We start from the raw sequence: 16,538 nt of genomic DNA on the forward strand, positions 1-16,538 counted from the left end.
GAAAATTCCATTCATAGAAACAATGACCTTGATATTTGACAACCACTCCTAAAATTTATGTGGATCTTCATATTTCCTAAGGCAGCCCATGTAACAAGTTTGAGCTTTGTTCAATCATTTCATCTGATAAGAGGATATGAAAAAGAAATCTGAATGAAAGGCCAGACAGATGTTAATCCTGTAGGACAGCTATATATATACCACCTGCCCCCATATTCTTCTAATGTAGATAAATGTTGGACCAATTCAAAGGTCAAAATATAGGTCATACTGATATGTTTTTGATTTTTGACACTTTATCTTTTCGAACTCATACACTGTATCTTCTGGTCAAACTGTTTCAATGATTGCAGTCACTGGTCAAAATAAAGGTCACAGTGAATTTTTGTGTATATTGTGACGATCCACCATCCCAAAATATGAAATGTACAAAATTTGGTAACTGCAGCCCTGGACAAACGTTTTGGACAGAGAATGAGCTCAATATCGAATACAAAAGGCAGGATATGGATGCAAAGAGCATAAACCTTATAGGCCTTCCTGGTTGAACCATTGTGACACTAATAAACAGCAGTAATGAGATATAGCTTTAAAAGACTTATTTATTGTAAAAATCCAAATGCATCATAACAAGTCATCAAATCTATTATCACGAATTTGTTTGTAAACAAAACATGGCAACAAAACAAAGATACCACAAACAAACTTACAACAGCCATGTTAGTCCTGTGTCTACGTTGTGTAGTATCAGTGACCGTCAGTCTGGTCGGGAGATAAAACTATACAGTACTGGATCAGGTGTTCTCACTCAGGCGACATATCTATTTCAGTAGTTGTCTCTATGATAACAAAAATATAAATCTACTCAATGTCTTATTTTAAGCTACAGTTTTTCAGACTGAAACATATCAATGAATCATACGTTTGGTAGTATATCTCCTTTATGTTAGGGAGTCCCAGAGCTCTGTGTTGGTAATTACCTCCAACAAAGAAGAGTTCCAATTGATTTTTTTTCTGACTTCTACATCTACATCTACAAAATACTGACCACTTTCATCATGTTAAAGATTATGGCAAGGTGAGAATGAGAGGGTGCTAACGCTTAGAAGAGAAGGAAAGAAAGAGAGTGAGAGATAGAAAGATAGAGAGAGAAGAAATGGCTTAGCGGAGAGATCAAATTTCAGATTTAGAGCCGAAGTCGAGGGGATTGATGCAACGTCAGGTGGCATGGAGTTCCAGTCAATGATTGTTCTAAAAAAGAAGGAGTATTTACGTGCCTGTGTTCTTCATGAGAGAGTTTGATATGTATTCTGGTGCGCATGTCTTGTAAGGTGGGGGTGGAGAGAGTTTGATATGTATTCTGGTGTGCATGTCTTGTAAGGTGGGGTAGAGGGAGTTTGATATGTATTCTGGTGTGCATGTCTTGAAAGGTGGGGTGGAGAGAGTTTGATATGTATTCTGGTGTGCACATGTCTTGTAAGGTGGGGTGGAGAGAGTTTGATATGTATTCTGGTGTGCACATGTCTTGTAAGGTGGGGTAAAGAGAGTTTGATATGTATTCTGGTGTGCATGTCTTGTAAGGTGGGGTAGAGGGAGTTTGATATGTATTCTGGTGTGCATGTCTTGTAAGGTGGAGTAGAGGGAGTTTGATATGTATTCTGGTGTGCATGTCTTGTAAGGTAGGGTACGTGGAGGCTTTATTTACTTTATACCATGTAAGATTATATTTATCATAATTTTTCTTTTTCATATATAAATATCTACAACAGAGATTTAATCACAGGACCTTTCTGAAAATTAATTATTGTGGTTTTTTTCCATACAACTGGAGAATAATAAGCATAATGATCTTGTCAAAAATTCCATGTGATATATACTGCTATATTTGAACCAATGCAGCCTAAAGATGTCTGATCAATCAATTTCGATATATTTATCACAGATCATTTGTCAACAAAACTGTTAATTTTTAAAAATTGTAGCAGGTGCAGTTATTTTTATCAGACTGAAGGCTATTAATATCAGAGATTTACATATTTGCATTGTCAAAAATAATCAAAATAAAACAAAAAGGCCAGAGGGGTATAAAAACAGATACACTCAGACAAACTCTGATGGAGTGATGGCTACCAAAATCAGATGAGGTGAGAACTTGAGGTTATTTATAACAGGTTAAATATTGATCAATTATGGACTTTTATTGAGGTTATGTGGTTATATGAACCTGAGAAATATCACTTTTTCAGGTCACCGAAATAAAAGTCCTTTGTTGCTATATTTGATGCTAAATAATGCTTAAATCATTAAAAAAAGGAATAACATGTAACAACTGTCGGAAGGAAATCATTGTGACATCACAAATTCACAATACTGATGTGGTCATAAAGTGAATATTGACCTCAGCTGTTTCCTAAACTTATAAGTAAGACCGCATCAATAACACAATAAAATCACAGACCTCCAAGTGATTATGATCCAACCGATGAGAATGTAGGGAAAATGTGTGTCATCTAAAATGTGTGTCATCTAAAATTTTAACTAAATCTGTTGAGGGGTTTATAGGAAATAAAGCTTGACCACAAGATTTTTACTCTAAAGTGGTTAAGTATGACCTTTAACCTTTTGATCTTGACTACTGACCACTTAATTCTAATCAGGTTTAGCACTTGATGCTAAATTGTATGTATCAATTATACTATGGTGAAGTAAACTAATTTTATTGAAGGGTTTTACTAGAGATGGACACCCTTTCAAAGACAGTACTTCTCACCAACTCCCAACCTCCTGTCAACGAAGTAGGAAAGTGAGTGTGTGTAGGACTGGGGAGTTTGCAGGTTATAACTAGACTGTGGGAGGCACAGTAGCTAGTCTAGTGGTAGGACACCAGGCTCGTGACCAAAGGGTTGTGGGTTTGAGTTACGGCACGGCACTATGTTGTATCTTTGAGCAAGATACTTAACTCCGCTTGCTCCAGTCTACTTAGGTGTAAATGAGTATGTGGTAGTGCAGTGCTAGAATTATTGAATGCTAGCTGTGAGCCCCGAAATGGCAGCACCGGCTGTTTGCGGTCCCCAGGGAGTTAAGAAAGATGTTGGCTGGTTGCAAAGGCCCTAAACCACGAATAATAATTTGTGAACCACTTTGAGATGACCTACGAACTAGGTTTTAATAAAGCGGTATGAACATGGAATAATAAATAATAACTAGCTACTTGTATATTTTGAACAAAAATATATATATATATATATATATATTTCCCTTATATTTACATTTGCATGGCATTGTCACTATATAGCCTCTTTGAAAGCTGTGTCGTTGATGGGACTTTAATTACCATGCATCANTTTTTTTTTTTTTTTTTTTTTTTACAACCAAAACAAAAACCAAGGTCTGCAATATCATACAAAATGCACATGGGTTGAAATCACCAATGCCGGCAATGGAAACAATTTTAACGCTCATGCAATTTATCAGAAATATCGTCTGTTACACTGCACTGATCAACAGGGGTTTGTTACAAATGTCTGAAATAAACATATTCTATAGACCTACTGACGCATATATGTTACAGACCTACTGTTCACCAACTAAATATAGCTCACTTTAATGATGAGGTCTTGCTGACTCCGTAACATTTTCACTATTTCACTGTATTTTAAAGATTAAAGCATTATGATTATATGTTCTGGTATCCAAGAAGGTCTGACCTTTACATAAATACCAACAGTGATTAATTTATCAACAAAATGTCAAACGATAAGATGCAGAATACTTTAAGAAACAGTCTTATAATGGGCTGGTGATAATCGTAAGTTACTGCTGAAATAATGGTTACATTTAGTCCAGTGATTTTTCAACCTGAAATTTACAACAGCTTGTTCCTACATGAATTGGGAAAATAAAGCATTATTTTCATTAAAACTGGATAGATATTTCTATTTTTTTGTTATTTTGGGAGAATAAAACACTTTAGGCCAGGTAGAGCATATGGACTTAAAACTAGGCAAAAAATATCACTGTATAGTCCAACACATTCCTTCTGCCATTCTCAATATGTCATATCTTAGATCAACATTTAGTACATGGTTAAATTACCTCCCCTGTTGAATACAAATACCCCCCACCCCCACCCCCCCTCCCAAAAAAACCCCTCTAAAATGCAGGTTTTTTTCATTACTACTAAGATTACTTCCATCCTTTCAAAATATTGATTAGTTCATATTTTAAGGAATCCAAATATTTACAGAAATATCATTTTGATAAATGAAAATATTTTATTGGACAATTATCTAATGAACAGAAAAGTTGCTGGGGTTTTTTTTGGTGTTATTTTAACATTTTAAATATCAGATTATCTCCATTTTAATATCACAGCATTTCAATGATGTTATTTCGACAGGAAGAAATAACAGGTTTATATGTTGATTTGAATAAAAATTGAATTACCTTTTACATGTAAACGTTTTCCTTCAATCAAATATGACTCTCACAAGAAAGTTTCAAACTTTCAGGTCATAAGTATAATGAAAATGGAATTGGGAAAGTTCGAAAAAACATCACAAAGCATAATAAAGACACAAAATGAAAATAAGTATTAATTAAACTACAAAAGAAAATAATTTTCAATCATTTAATTTACATTTGAGAAATAACAACACATGAAATGTAAGATGATCAAGCTAAAGTTAGTCTTAAATTTGAAATTTTCACAAATACCCATTTAGACAATGACGAGCCGATTACTCCAAAAGTATTTCTGTAAATGAAGGAATTTATGTTATGGACACAAGGTATGTCAGTCACAATCGACTTACTGGTGAACTTTTGTCAGTAACTTATTATACTGAGACAATCTGGGTTACCGTAATCAATAAATCAATCCAGTCATTACTCACACAGCAGCTGGCTCCTCGTAAACAATGCTGGATACATGTGTCATACATGTATTATACCTACACATTATCAGGACCTATACCACCAAGTATACTTTATCATGACTTTTCTTTCTTAAGGATTTCTTTAAAAGTGAAATGTGTTAGTCTTTGGTGGCCTTGATTTTCTTTTTTAAAAAGATTTGGACTATTTTGCATGCATTAAGTTCATTTTATTATGCAGTTGTGTGCATTACAATCCAGTGTGTAACAGTTTATCAGACTATTCTTCTAAATTCATAAAATTTAATTTTAAAAACAAATTTAAAGTGCAGAAATGATGAGCAACAACACCACTGAATCCGGTACAAAATGTAATGTTTGATTTACATCCTACGTGCTCGTACAGCATGTCAATCTTTCAAGTAAATTGTTTGTGTATTAATTAGTATCCATGCACTGTTCATATATCTAGACAACAATTAAGGATAAACAACTGTTTACTGGGAATATTTCACCCAGTCAAATATTCACCCTTTTATGATAAACTCCATGTTCGCCCCAGTGCTACTTTCACCCTTCACCCGTGATTACTGTATATTGTATGTTGTGTACAAGTATTTGCTGTCGTGATAAATTTGCCCTCATTGGGTAGGGCAAAAAAGGCGAAAATTAAACTGCGCACAAATTTCTCAGGATACAGTTAACTCCTTCACCCCTCTAAAGACACATTTGAACTCTTCCAAGTCAAAGGTTGGAATAGTTCATTATGAAAGTTCAGGGGTGAATTGGTTAATAAAACTTATTTTTATAGAACTTTCATGTGGAATTTAGAGACTAATTATCTGCATTAGAGTTCATATGCAGTCATATTGTCTTCAGCAGTATGCTCCACTGAAATTACACTATAAAGTCAGCATCAGTCCTGCGCTATCCCAAGGGGACAAACATGAATATACCACATACTCCCAAAACACAAATCATGCATCTTGCAAATGGGGGAAGCTGTCCTTGAAGAATATCTTTGACTATACATTGTCAAAATATTAATAACAGAAATTACAAAGGAAAATTTCCATATAATTACTTTGTCTAATCTCTTGAAGAATATGAGAATGTTCAATCAAACAATCCTGGAGCTCAGATAATGGCTCTATAATACAAACCCTGTAACAGTTAAGGTTGGTGCTAAACAGAAAACAAAAACCACATTCCTCATCCATATAAATCGCCATCCTAATACTGGAAACAATTAACTACAGGCAGTAAACCAGGCATCTCCTGTAATCACGTTAACACGACTTCTAGGAGATTTAACTCATTCACCACTGAAGACACATTTGAATTCTTCCAATTCAGAGGTTGGAATAGTTCATAATGAAATTTTAGGGGTGAATGAGTTAAAAGAGAAACAGTATAAATCAGAGCAGAAGGAGCTCCTGTATCTCGGTCAGACTTGGTGGCTGGGTTGACTGTGCAGGCTTCAAAGCAATGCATAACGCAGGTTTCACGTGCTGGCCAATTAAAGAAATGTTAAGTAATTAAAGGCAATAGCATCCTCGATATCCAGGGGTTACGCTCAATTTCGCTCTCTACACCCCTGGAATATGTCATGGCAAAAATTAAGGCTCGGTGTGCGCCACCTTGTTGAAGAGACAAGAAGACTAGTTTGATCCTTTGATGTAGATCAAAAGAATCTCGCGGTCGATCATGTAAGGTAAAAAATGACAGGCTTTGAAGTTGGGCGTCTCTCCTTTGTAATCTTCAAAGGATAGGTATCAGCCTAGCGATTGGTCAGTTTGGTTTACCGACACCAATTAAACAGCTATTTTCGTGCCATCACTTTTGCCATGACATATTCCAGGGGTGCAGAGAGTGAAAGTGAGCGTAACCCCTGGATATCGAGGATGACGCAATATGTACCCACAACGGATTTAGATAAAGCAATTACAGCAATCCAACCTGGACCAATTGTGACCAATAATGAGCTAACCCTGACATTTGTGATAACATGCAATGATCAAGAGGATATGATAGATTCAAATCAGGCAATTTCTTTTGGGGGGGTTTTGTGTCAATTACCTTCAGCTGCTTGTATATGCATGGCTCTTACTTCTGCATGGATCTTACTGCTTTTGCAGCAACTTCAATGCTAAGAGTTTGTTTTGCACAGCTTCAAGAGCCGGACTTCAAGACAATAATGGAGAATTAGTGCTGATAGCAGGACAATTAATGAGGCTTTGATCTTGCAGATGTGGCTTTGCATGGACTACAAGGCACCAACTGGAGCTCAGGATTAACCACAAGACTATCGATACAATTGAGTAATTGACTACAGGACAATAACTGAAGCTGTGAGTTGACCATAAAGCAAAAAAATCAGCAAGATTGCGGCTTTGATTTTACTTTTAACAAGACAATTAAGGCTTCTAATTGGCTACAGAACAATAGTTAAGACTTAATTGATTTGATTGGCAATTAGTACGGTTTTTTAATTCACTAAAAGGCAAAAATTAAGGCTTTGTGTTGCCTTATTGCCAAACAATGAAGGCTTTGAGTTGCCTAAAATGCAAAAAATAAGGCTTAAAGTTGCCTAATTGCCACAAAGTATTAGGCCTTGAATTTCCTAGAAGGCGAAAGTTAAGGATTTGACTTGCCTAAGGCAAAAATTTGTGTTCACTACAAGGCCATAATTCCATTCATTAGGTCATCATCAATGTGATTATAGCGCGTCCTATGTCCTCATGCAATAAACATGTCCGGGGCTTCGTATGTGATTCCTGTTAACATGAAATAAACATGTTGTCCGTCTTCAGGGGTGTACCGTTCCGGAAGTATTCTACTAACATATTGATCCCAATGTCCGGCCTGAATGCACAGAAGACATCTTAATTGGTTTACAGGAATCTGACCAATCTCCATGTGGCCCCGGCATTGCTGCTTTCATTGCATCGAGAGGTATTTTTGGCAATTGAGTCTGATCAATTGTACTGTGATAGCCCATGAGCTTGCACTTGATGGAGGAGCGATGAGGAATGGGCCGTCTATGTATAACATTGTAAGCGGAGATATACAGACCTCACACTCTCCCTCTGCCTTCTTTATTATCAGTTGCATCTACATATTGATTTTTTATACTTTTATCAGTGGGGTGAATCTTGCTGTTTCTTAGCAGAGCTTTCCTAATCTAAAAATTTGTATCAGACTATCTTACAACCTCAATGTTACATATATACTCATAATGGAAACCTATCAAGCTGTCTAACATATATAAATGTACATCTTGGCAGCAGAGATGAAAATGCCAAGATTGGAACTGGACTGAATGTGATCAACATCGACTGAAAAGAATGCATTTATTACAACGTGATTATATTGATATATTGATCATGTCTTCAAACAGAGATCTGATTGGATTTTGGTGAAATTGTAATTCCATAAACTTGTATACAAAAGTATTTATTAACTTTATGATTTCACATAAAACCAATTCACTATAGAACTTTTGTGTTTTGGTTTGTTTGTGTTTCACTTACCAGGTAATTGAACTTTTGTGGGGGGTTTTGTGTCTAATAACAGCTATGGTCATTTCAGGATAAGCCAGGTTTTGGTGATGAAGAAAAACTGGAGTGTCTGTAAAAAATTCACCGACCTGTGGCAAGCACCAGTTAGAAACTGCATGACATACCAGAGGCCTCAACTCTACAACCAAGACGTTGAGGGCTAGTGATCGGAGAGTCATACGTCATAACCAATTGGCTACCGCGGCAGAATTTTTATGGATACAAAACAAATAATATAACAAAGAGCAACCGAACGAGGAATATTTTGTTTCTGTAGTGTTGAACAGCCTTGAGGACAAAATGTTTCATTATATCTCATTGATATGACAGTATGTCTGATTGGAATATAATAGGTAATCATGACAGAGAAATACAACAACATGTTGCCCTTGTGCACTCTAACTGGTCATTATAATTAATTCCCTTACTCGTAGACTCTCTAGAAAAAAGTGGAGGTTCCCCCACATCTGACTTCCATGTGACTTTAAAGCAGAACAACAATGGGGCGCCTGAAGCTGACCATCTTTTTTATTGAAATATTGTTTTATACACATGTATCAGTTACTAAAACATAAACAAAGTTCACCTTACAACATTATTATGAAACAACTTTTTAAAACACTGTTCGATGTAAGCCTGTGCAAATGCCCAAAGAGTGTTAATGTGGGAGAAAACCGAATCAATACTCGGAGAAAACTCACGTGGTCGGACAGGTGATCCAAAACACTTTTTATGTTTGTGCAGCAATGGGGGAATCAAATCCTGGCCATCTTCATGAATGGCCAATGTGCTATTCCGTCTTTGCGTATTGCAGAGTTATCTTCTCTTGTGAGCAGGTATTGACTGTTACGTCATTGGTTTGTGTGAGAAAATTACGCCGTTTTCTTAAAAATGGAGGACGTTACTTTCACAAACAAATGACGTAACAATCAATACTTGCTCACAAGAGCAGATAACTCTGCAATGCAAAAAGACGGAATAACCCACTTTGTATGATGTCATACTGACTGACACAGATACGCTGAAGCACATTAACAGTATATCATTTCATGTACAAGTCTCTGAGGCTCAGTGGGATACCTAATCGCTGATGCTAAAACCATTACAGAACGTTCAGACACTCTATGTAATTTCCTAAATAATGTATCATTTTCCTGCTCTTATTCCGATCTGTATTTCACATACTACAGTATGCTTCAAAGTCTGCATACAGACAAACAACAGTTTTTCTGAGAGCTGCCCCAGGATAAACAAAATGTATTCAATTATTTCAAGACCCTAATTAAAGATCTGACAAAAGTTGGCCCCTAAGTCAGGAGTCCCAAACCTAACAGAACATCACGTTTTAAATTTTTAAATTATGACCTAACAACAGACTGGAGCTAGTTAACCTTTTTCGCCCCTACATATTAAAACTGGACTTGCCCAGTCTTTGATTTGGTAAGGTTCAATTGGACTTTAGGGGTGAATGGTTTTATCTTTTTGCCGCTGTATCATGAGGCTACGCGAGAACCTCATTATACATGTAATACACGTAGCTTGTTACCCTTTAACATTATAAAGCCACACAAACCGAACCTGTCATTACCAGAGATGGCTGCTCCAGGCACTGTGTCTCAATTAGGTGTTTGCTGTTCTGGGTCTTAAATAACCGTATTTGTCGTGAACAAAACAGAGAATAAACACAGAAAACTTCAGTAGACGTCCGCAACACTGGCCATCTAAGTCTATAAATAGATCAGCACAAAAAAATGAAATCCAATCAAAGAAGCAGGTGATCATGACCAAATAGATAATAATATAGAAATATTTGGTAATATTTATCATAACTCTCACATGTCTTAACAACTGTGTTTTCATATACCTGTTCAATTTCGGAGAATGTTTTGCAACCACACAGAATTCCTTTTTTTCTCTCTTAAATCTTGCTTTAATTGATTCAAATCAGCTTCACAATGATGTAGCTATATAGATGCTATTAAGATTTATCAAGAACATGGACTCCAGCTGATTATAGAATTGGCAGGACATCTCCCACATTTCACATGTTTTAATGATAAAGTGATCTGATAAAGAGATTAGGTTTTTCTTTTCTTTCTTATTTAGTAATTTCTTAGAATCAAAGTTTTCTGGAAAAAATACAGATTTTTGTAAAATTTCAGGTAAAATGTTGTCTACTTCTTTAAACTGCTGAAACGCCTCTTTTATTGTCTCAGTGTTCATTAAGGTTCATATTGAAATTAATACTGTAATATCATCTGACAATTGACTGATTCGTATTTTTATTCTTTCTTCTGGTATGGTTTATATATATAATGTTCAGTAGGTAGGTTTTCATCCCTACCCTCCGGACTCCAACCCCTATAGATGAACAATATGAGACAAGACATTTTTGAACCAACATATTGATTTCTGTATAAGTATTAAATCAATATCTCTCAGTGATATTGCAAGTTCTTAATGTGATAAGTTGTATTGATGTTCAGAAGAGACTTTATTACACACAGCAGCTGTTTCCGCCTCCTCATCAGACATTGTGTACTGACTTGAAACACCAAAGTTAGAGATTTTTAAAAGAACAAGAGGCCCATGGGCCTAAACGGTCACCTGAGTCTACATTATTTATTTTTGTTGTTGAAATATGTACCAATTTGAGTAAAAAATAGTTTAATGTTAACTTAACTTTGTCAGGACCATGAGCTGATCATTCCTAGACCAATTTTAAGTACGATCGGCATATTAGAACTTAGTAGCAAAATAGCGGCCATGGCAGCCAAATTGTATTTCTGATTGACCCGAAAAATAACAACAGGACCATGTTCGATCATTCCTACAAAGTTTCAGTTCAATCAGCCAAGTAGAACTTAACTTTAAGTTAGAAATAGTTTTTCAAAATGGCAGCCGTGGTGGCCAAATTTGATATCTGATCGACCCGAAAAATAACAACACTTTGTCAGGACCATGAGTCGATCATTCCTACAAAGTTTCAGTTCAATCGGCCTAGCAGAACTTGACTTTAAGTTTGAAATATGTTTTCAAAATGGTGGCCGTGGCGGCCATATTGGATTTATGATTGACCTGAAAAATAACAACACTTTGTCAGGACCATGAGTCGATCATTCCTACAAACTTTAAGTTCAATCGGTCCAGCAGAACTTGACTTTAAGTTTGAAATAGGTTTTCAAAATGGCGGCCGTGGCGGCCATATTGGATTTCTGATCGACCCGAAAAATAACAACACTTTGTCAGGACCATGAGGCGATCATTCCTACCAACTTTCAGTTCAATCGGTCCAGCAGAACTTGACTTTAAGTTTGAAATAGGTTTTCAAAATGGCGGCCGTGGCGGCCATATTGGATTTCTGATCGACCCGAAAAATAACAACACTTTGTCAGGACCATGAGGCGATCATTCCTACCAACTTTCAGTTCAATCGGTCCAGCAGAACTTGACTTTAAGTTTGAAATAGGTTTTCAAAATGGCGGCCGTGGCGGCCATATTGGATTTCTGATCGACCCGAAAAATAACAACACTTTGTCAGGACCATGAGGCGATCATTCCTACCAACTTTCAGTTCAATCGGCCCAGCAGAACTTGACTTTAAGTTTGAAATGTAAAATGTTAACGGACGACGGACGACGGACGACGGACGACGACGGACGAAAACGGATAGCAATAGGTCACCTGAGCTAAAGCTCAGGTGACCTAAAAATCATGTAGCTAGGACTTGTTATCCAAAGCAAAAAAATAAATGCATAAGTCCTCAAAATGCTGAAGAACAGCTGGGAAGAATTTTTTCAGTCCCAACTTTCCGCAGAATTCCACGGTTTTCTGCGGAAAATATCCACAGATTTCCACAGATGTGGAAGAATACATGTGGAAAAAATCAGTAGATTTTTTAAATCCACAGATTTCCATGAATTCCCGTGGAAATATATGGAAAGATTTTATCTTTTCTTTTTTCCTGTGGAAAATATACACATGGGAAGTATCTTGCACACATGGCACTGCATCATTGCTGCTGTTTAAGTGTTTTCCTTGGAGTGTACATTGTTAACCATTTATATTATACCTTGTGGTCTGCAAGTACATTTGAATAGTAGAAAAGGTTATGTAGCACAACCAGTAAGTGTTTATGCATGACAATTTGATGACTACTATGATACGTACCCTGCCACCTTCATACAAATGACTAGTAAATTATATGCACACAAAGCGAAAAAGTATGTACCGCTTGGCAATATAAGATCCATGTTGAGTCGAATACCTTACAAGGGTATATACACTTGGTAGTTGTTGTGCATGTACAAAATGACGAATCATATCAACAATTTGATTTGACTACGCTTTGTTTAATACCTGGTCATAGATGTGCGGGAGTTTATGTCAATTGTCTTCTTTATTCAAACAAAGACAATACTTGATTACAGGCCTTTTAAAGGAAATTTTAAGGTGATCTAGACAGGTGTTCTATCAATTAAGCTTCAGCCAGTCGCCAACTATCGACCTTAAGTCCAGTTCTGCTACATTCCATCCTTCTTTTTCTAGGTATTTGTCCCAAAGACACAACTTTTTACCCAGGTTTGGGTATCCCCTTGCCAAGCATACACCAAATGCTTGAAACAAGGGTTGGTCACAGGCACCACTGACACTACGGTAACAGAATAGGAAAAATTCACGGCCAGACCGGGGTTTGAACCCGGGACCCTCCAAACTCTAGACAGAGCTAGGCTCTACCAATATGAGCTATACCTGGTCGCCGGCGATCGAACTAGTCTATAGCTCACTTTTTCAGCACTGCATATGACAAAGAACTCAGAATTCTCTGTGTTAAAGTTATGTTAAAGTTATGATAAACATAAACTCACCTAAATCCTGCCTTTATTCACTGTAATGATCTTCTACAATATTTAAGTTAAGCTCTAGTTTATATTAAAATACTTAAGGTTTGATTTTCACTTTATGCAAGATGTGAAAAGATACAGGTAACAATTTTACAGAGAGAACTCTATGATATCAACAGTGCTCCACTGAAGCCTGAAATTTGTTCAAAGAACCAAATCATGAAAGATTGACTTCAAAAAATTAAAGCATTAAATATTTTTAATTGTACATTATGTACAACTTAAAAGATGAAATGACCTAACAACATCAAATGGGGGGTCTCAGCAAATTTAACCGAGTCTACATGTTTGGGCCCACTAGCTGAGCCGTCATTTGTCTAGACTTCCCATTTGATGTCGTCTGGTTATCTCTTCTTTTGAATTTCGAGTATACTTATGGCCGGACTAATGAATTCCATTTAGGAATCAATCAACAGGGGTAGGCTGATTCCCTGGATGCGTACATTTTTAATTTACCTGTAGGGCAACTTTCTTTCACACTGATTATGATGATGATGATATTATTCTGTGGAACCCTATGCAAGTTATATAGAAATGATAACTTTTTACCTGTAAAATCACAGGTAGATCTACAGGTAAAATACATCAGGTAAATATAGTACATGTATATGATACAAACTATAATTACCATCCCTTTGATGTTTCTACTTATTGTTCTGAATATGTATGCGTTCAGGGAACACCCCGAACTCTGTATCTGTATGGTTATGCTGAAGTAACCAAAACTGGTGTGTTACAGCAGGTGAGAAAGAGCGCTAATAGTTCTTTAATAGTTGCGCGATTCGAGGGCTGTTTTAACTGAACATCCACTAGTGGATCTCATTTCCCCTTGCATTGTATTATGTACAATTGTACACCAAGATCATAGATGCTTGTTATGTATAAAAAATAAACATGTTTAAGGATACATGGTTCCCATAGGCAGTGTTCTCATTACAAGCCAGTTGCTAGAAAATGTAGCCTGTTTGTTATTCATCAACTTTGAACCAGCTCTTTTTTCAGAATACGTATACCGTAGGTATATCATTGCATGTGAACATGCTACCTGCTCAACCACCTATATTAAAACAAGGTGACAGCACTGGGATAGTATATGACTTAATTGGTCTAGTCTTAAAGCAGCAAGTACATGTCTAAGAATAACAACTAAATTTGTCTCTGATCATTATCACTAAACAGCTAAGGATATATTTATCAGCTAGGTAATTTGATGACATTAGATTGTGAGGTGGTGGCTTTCTGAGGCACCGGTCACAAGTTGAATATTGTCTTCTCAATTATATATATATATAATACAAATAGTGAAAACTGTAGGAAGGAAATATATTTGTACAATGTAATTATAAGGCAGTCTCCACTTACTTCATACTAGACTGGCTACCTGGTGAGTTTAAACGAAGAATTTCCCAGCTGCAACTTTGACTTAGCCTAGAATCAAACATCCAAGTGATCGAAATTATTAGAGATAATTTTCTTCTAAATAATTCAGTATTCAAGAGACAACGGAAAGGCTAACATCATACCAGCAAGAAAAACAGAAATACAAATTTTGGGAGGAATGCAGTAAATTCTTGATAGAAACCCAGCAATATGTCAAAATGACATGAAAGTCCATCTCCTGTATGATCCTTTTCAGATAAATCATTGACCAAGCTACAACTGATATGTTTCCACCTGTCAATCAAAATGGTTTAACAATAACCAGGTGTAAATACATACACGCTGTTCTGCAGGTAGCCATGCCAACACATGGAATTAATAAGCATGTGGCAAATATAACATTAGCGTTGACTGACACCTCATGTATGGGGAGATCTGCTGACACAGTCACCTGCGTGGGCAGAACAGGTAATTGGAATATAACAACGGTGTTTTCACAAAAATAAGTTTCAGAAAAGATTCAATCTTATATATGGATAAATCTTTTACTATTTTTGTTATAAAATACACTTTTCCAAGTAATTTTCCTGATTGTCTGCAAATCCGACTGAATCGGAAATCGATATTGGCAGAGTGTGTACGCTTAAATTAAAGGCAGTCACTCAAACAGGTCCGACGAGGACCGCCAATAGCCGAATTTGCGAGACATGAAGAATACCAAACAATTGTGATTTCAGCAATTCTCCATCGAAAAAAAAATATGGGAATGTTTGTGGCTGTTTTGAGCCCGTTAATGAAAAAAATCAAACTATAACTTTTATCATTATCGGTTCAATTCGAATGGATGCACTTTCAACATGTCGTTTTGACAAATTCCTTAACTGTCAAGATTGAATAGTTCATCAAGATTTTACCCAAGAACGCCATTTTAACCCCAGAGTGCTAATTACGATGCAATTCTTCATTATGTTTGCCCATAAGTGGTATTATCAATTCACAACATCCTGAAAAGTTGGACCTACTTTACTCAAGTTTATTTATCCGATTCTAACGTAATAATATGATTCAAACTTGCAACTTTTAGTAATAGTTAAATTGGCAATGCAATCAGGGGTTATTCAACGAAATTCAGCAGTTCATTGCTGCAAGCAATTTTTAAAACATTTCCGAAAAATTTACGATAAATGTTCGCAGCCAAGGACTCAGGTTTTGGATTTTTTCTTGAGTATCGTGTACACCCCTTTCTTGACACTTCATTTTTCCTTAAAAAAAGTGTGCACTATAAGCGAATATTAACAGTAGTAGTCGATGGTCAGACATAAATTATCTAAATCAATCAAAAGCAATTTGTAATATAACATTACCCCTTCGGGAACCTCAAAGGTGCCTGATTCATATGTATACTCGGAACATCTTTAGGTTGTATGTAATTCCCAAGTAAAATTTGGAATCCTTTAGATTTTATGCTATTCCTGTTTAAAAAGGAAATCAATATCTGAGTTATCCAAGAGCTTGTAATTAAGTGCCTGGTACACTATATATTCCGACAGAAGCAAACACACGAAAGCAATTCATAGCGATGTCAAAATCAGAAAATCAGAAAAACAGAACATCACTTCCATATCAACAACAAAGGTGACATAACGTGTGAGCTTGTATTGTATAAACAGCCTGTTATCTCCACCATCTTACTGACAACATCACAATCCAGGTGAATCACAACTGATAGCTGCCTTTATATGGCTAGTAAATCAATGGAAATGTGTGTACACTATCTATATACAGTCTGTCAGTTTAAAAACCTACAGTTGATATTAATT

General features: G+C 36.2%; 1 protein-coding gene across 5 annotated transcripts in view; it reads right to left on the minus strand.

Moving 5' to 3' along the window:
* LOC110457364 (oxidation resistance protein 1-like) overlaps positions 1-16,538 on the minus strand; it is an 82,753-nt gene that overhangs the window by 45,946 nt on the left and 20,269 nt on the right. The window contains exon 1 of one of the 5 annotated variants that reach the window (XM_021508595.1): positions 711-854. The exons of the other annotated variants lie outside the window; for them this stretch is intronic. The gene's annotated coding sequence lies outside the window, so the exon portion shown is untranslated. Of the gene's footprint in view, positions 1-710; positions 855-16,538 lie in introns of those variants that run through there. 5 annotated transcript variants of the gene reach the window in all.

This window comes from Mizuhopecten yessoensis, unplaced genomic scaffold (genome assembly GCF_002113885.1).
Source record: "Mizuhopecten yessoensis strain PY_sf001 unplaced genomic scaffold, ASM211388v2 scaffold9109, whole genome shotgun sequence".
In the NCBI taxonomy this organism is placed as follows: Eukaryota; Metazoa; Mollusca; class Bivalvia; order Pectinida; family Pectinidae; genus Mizuhopecten; species Mizuhopecten yessoensis.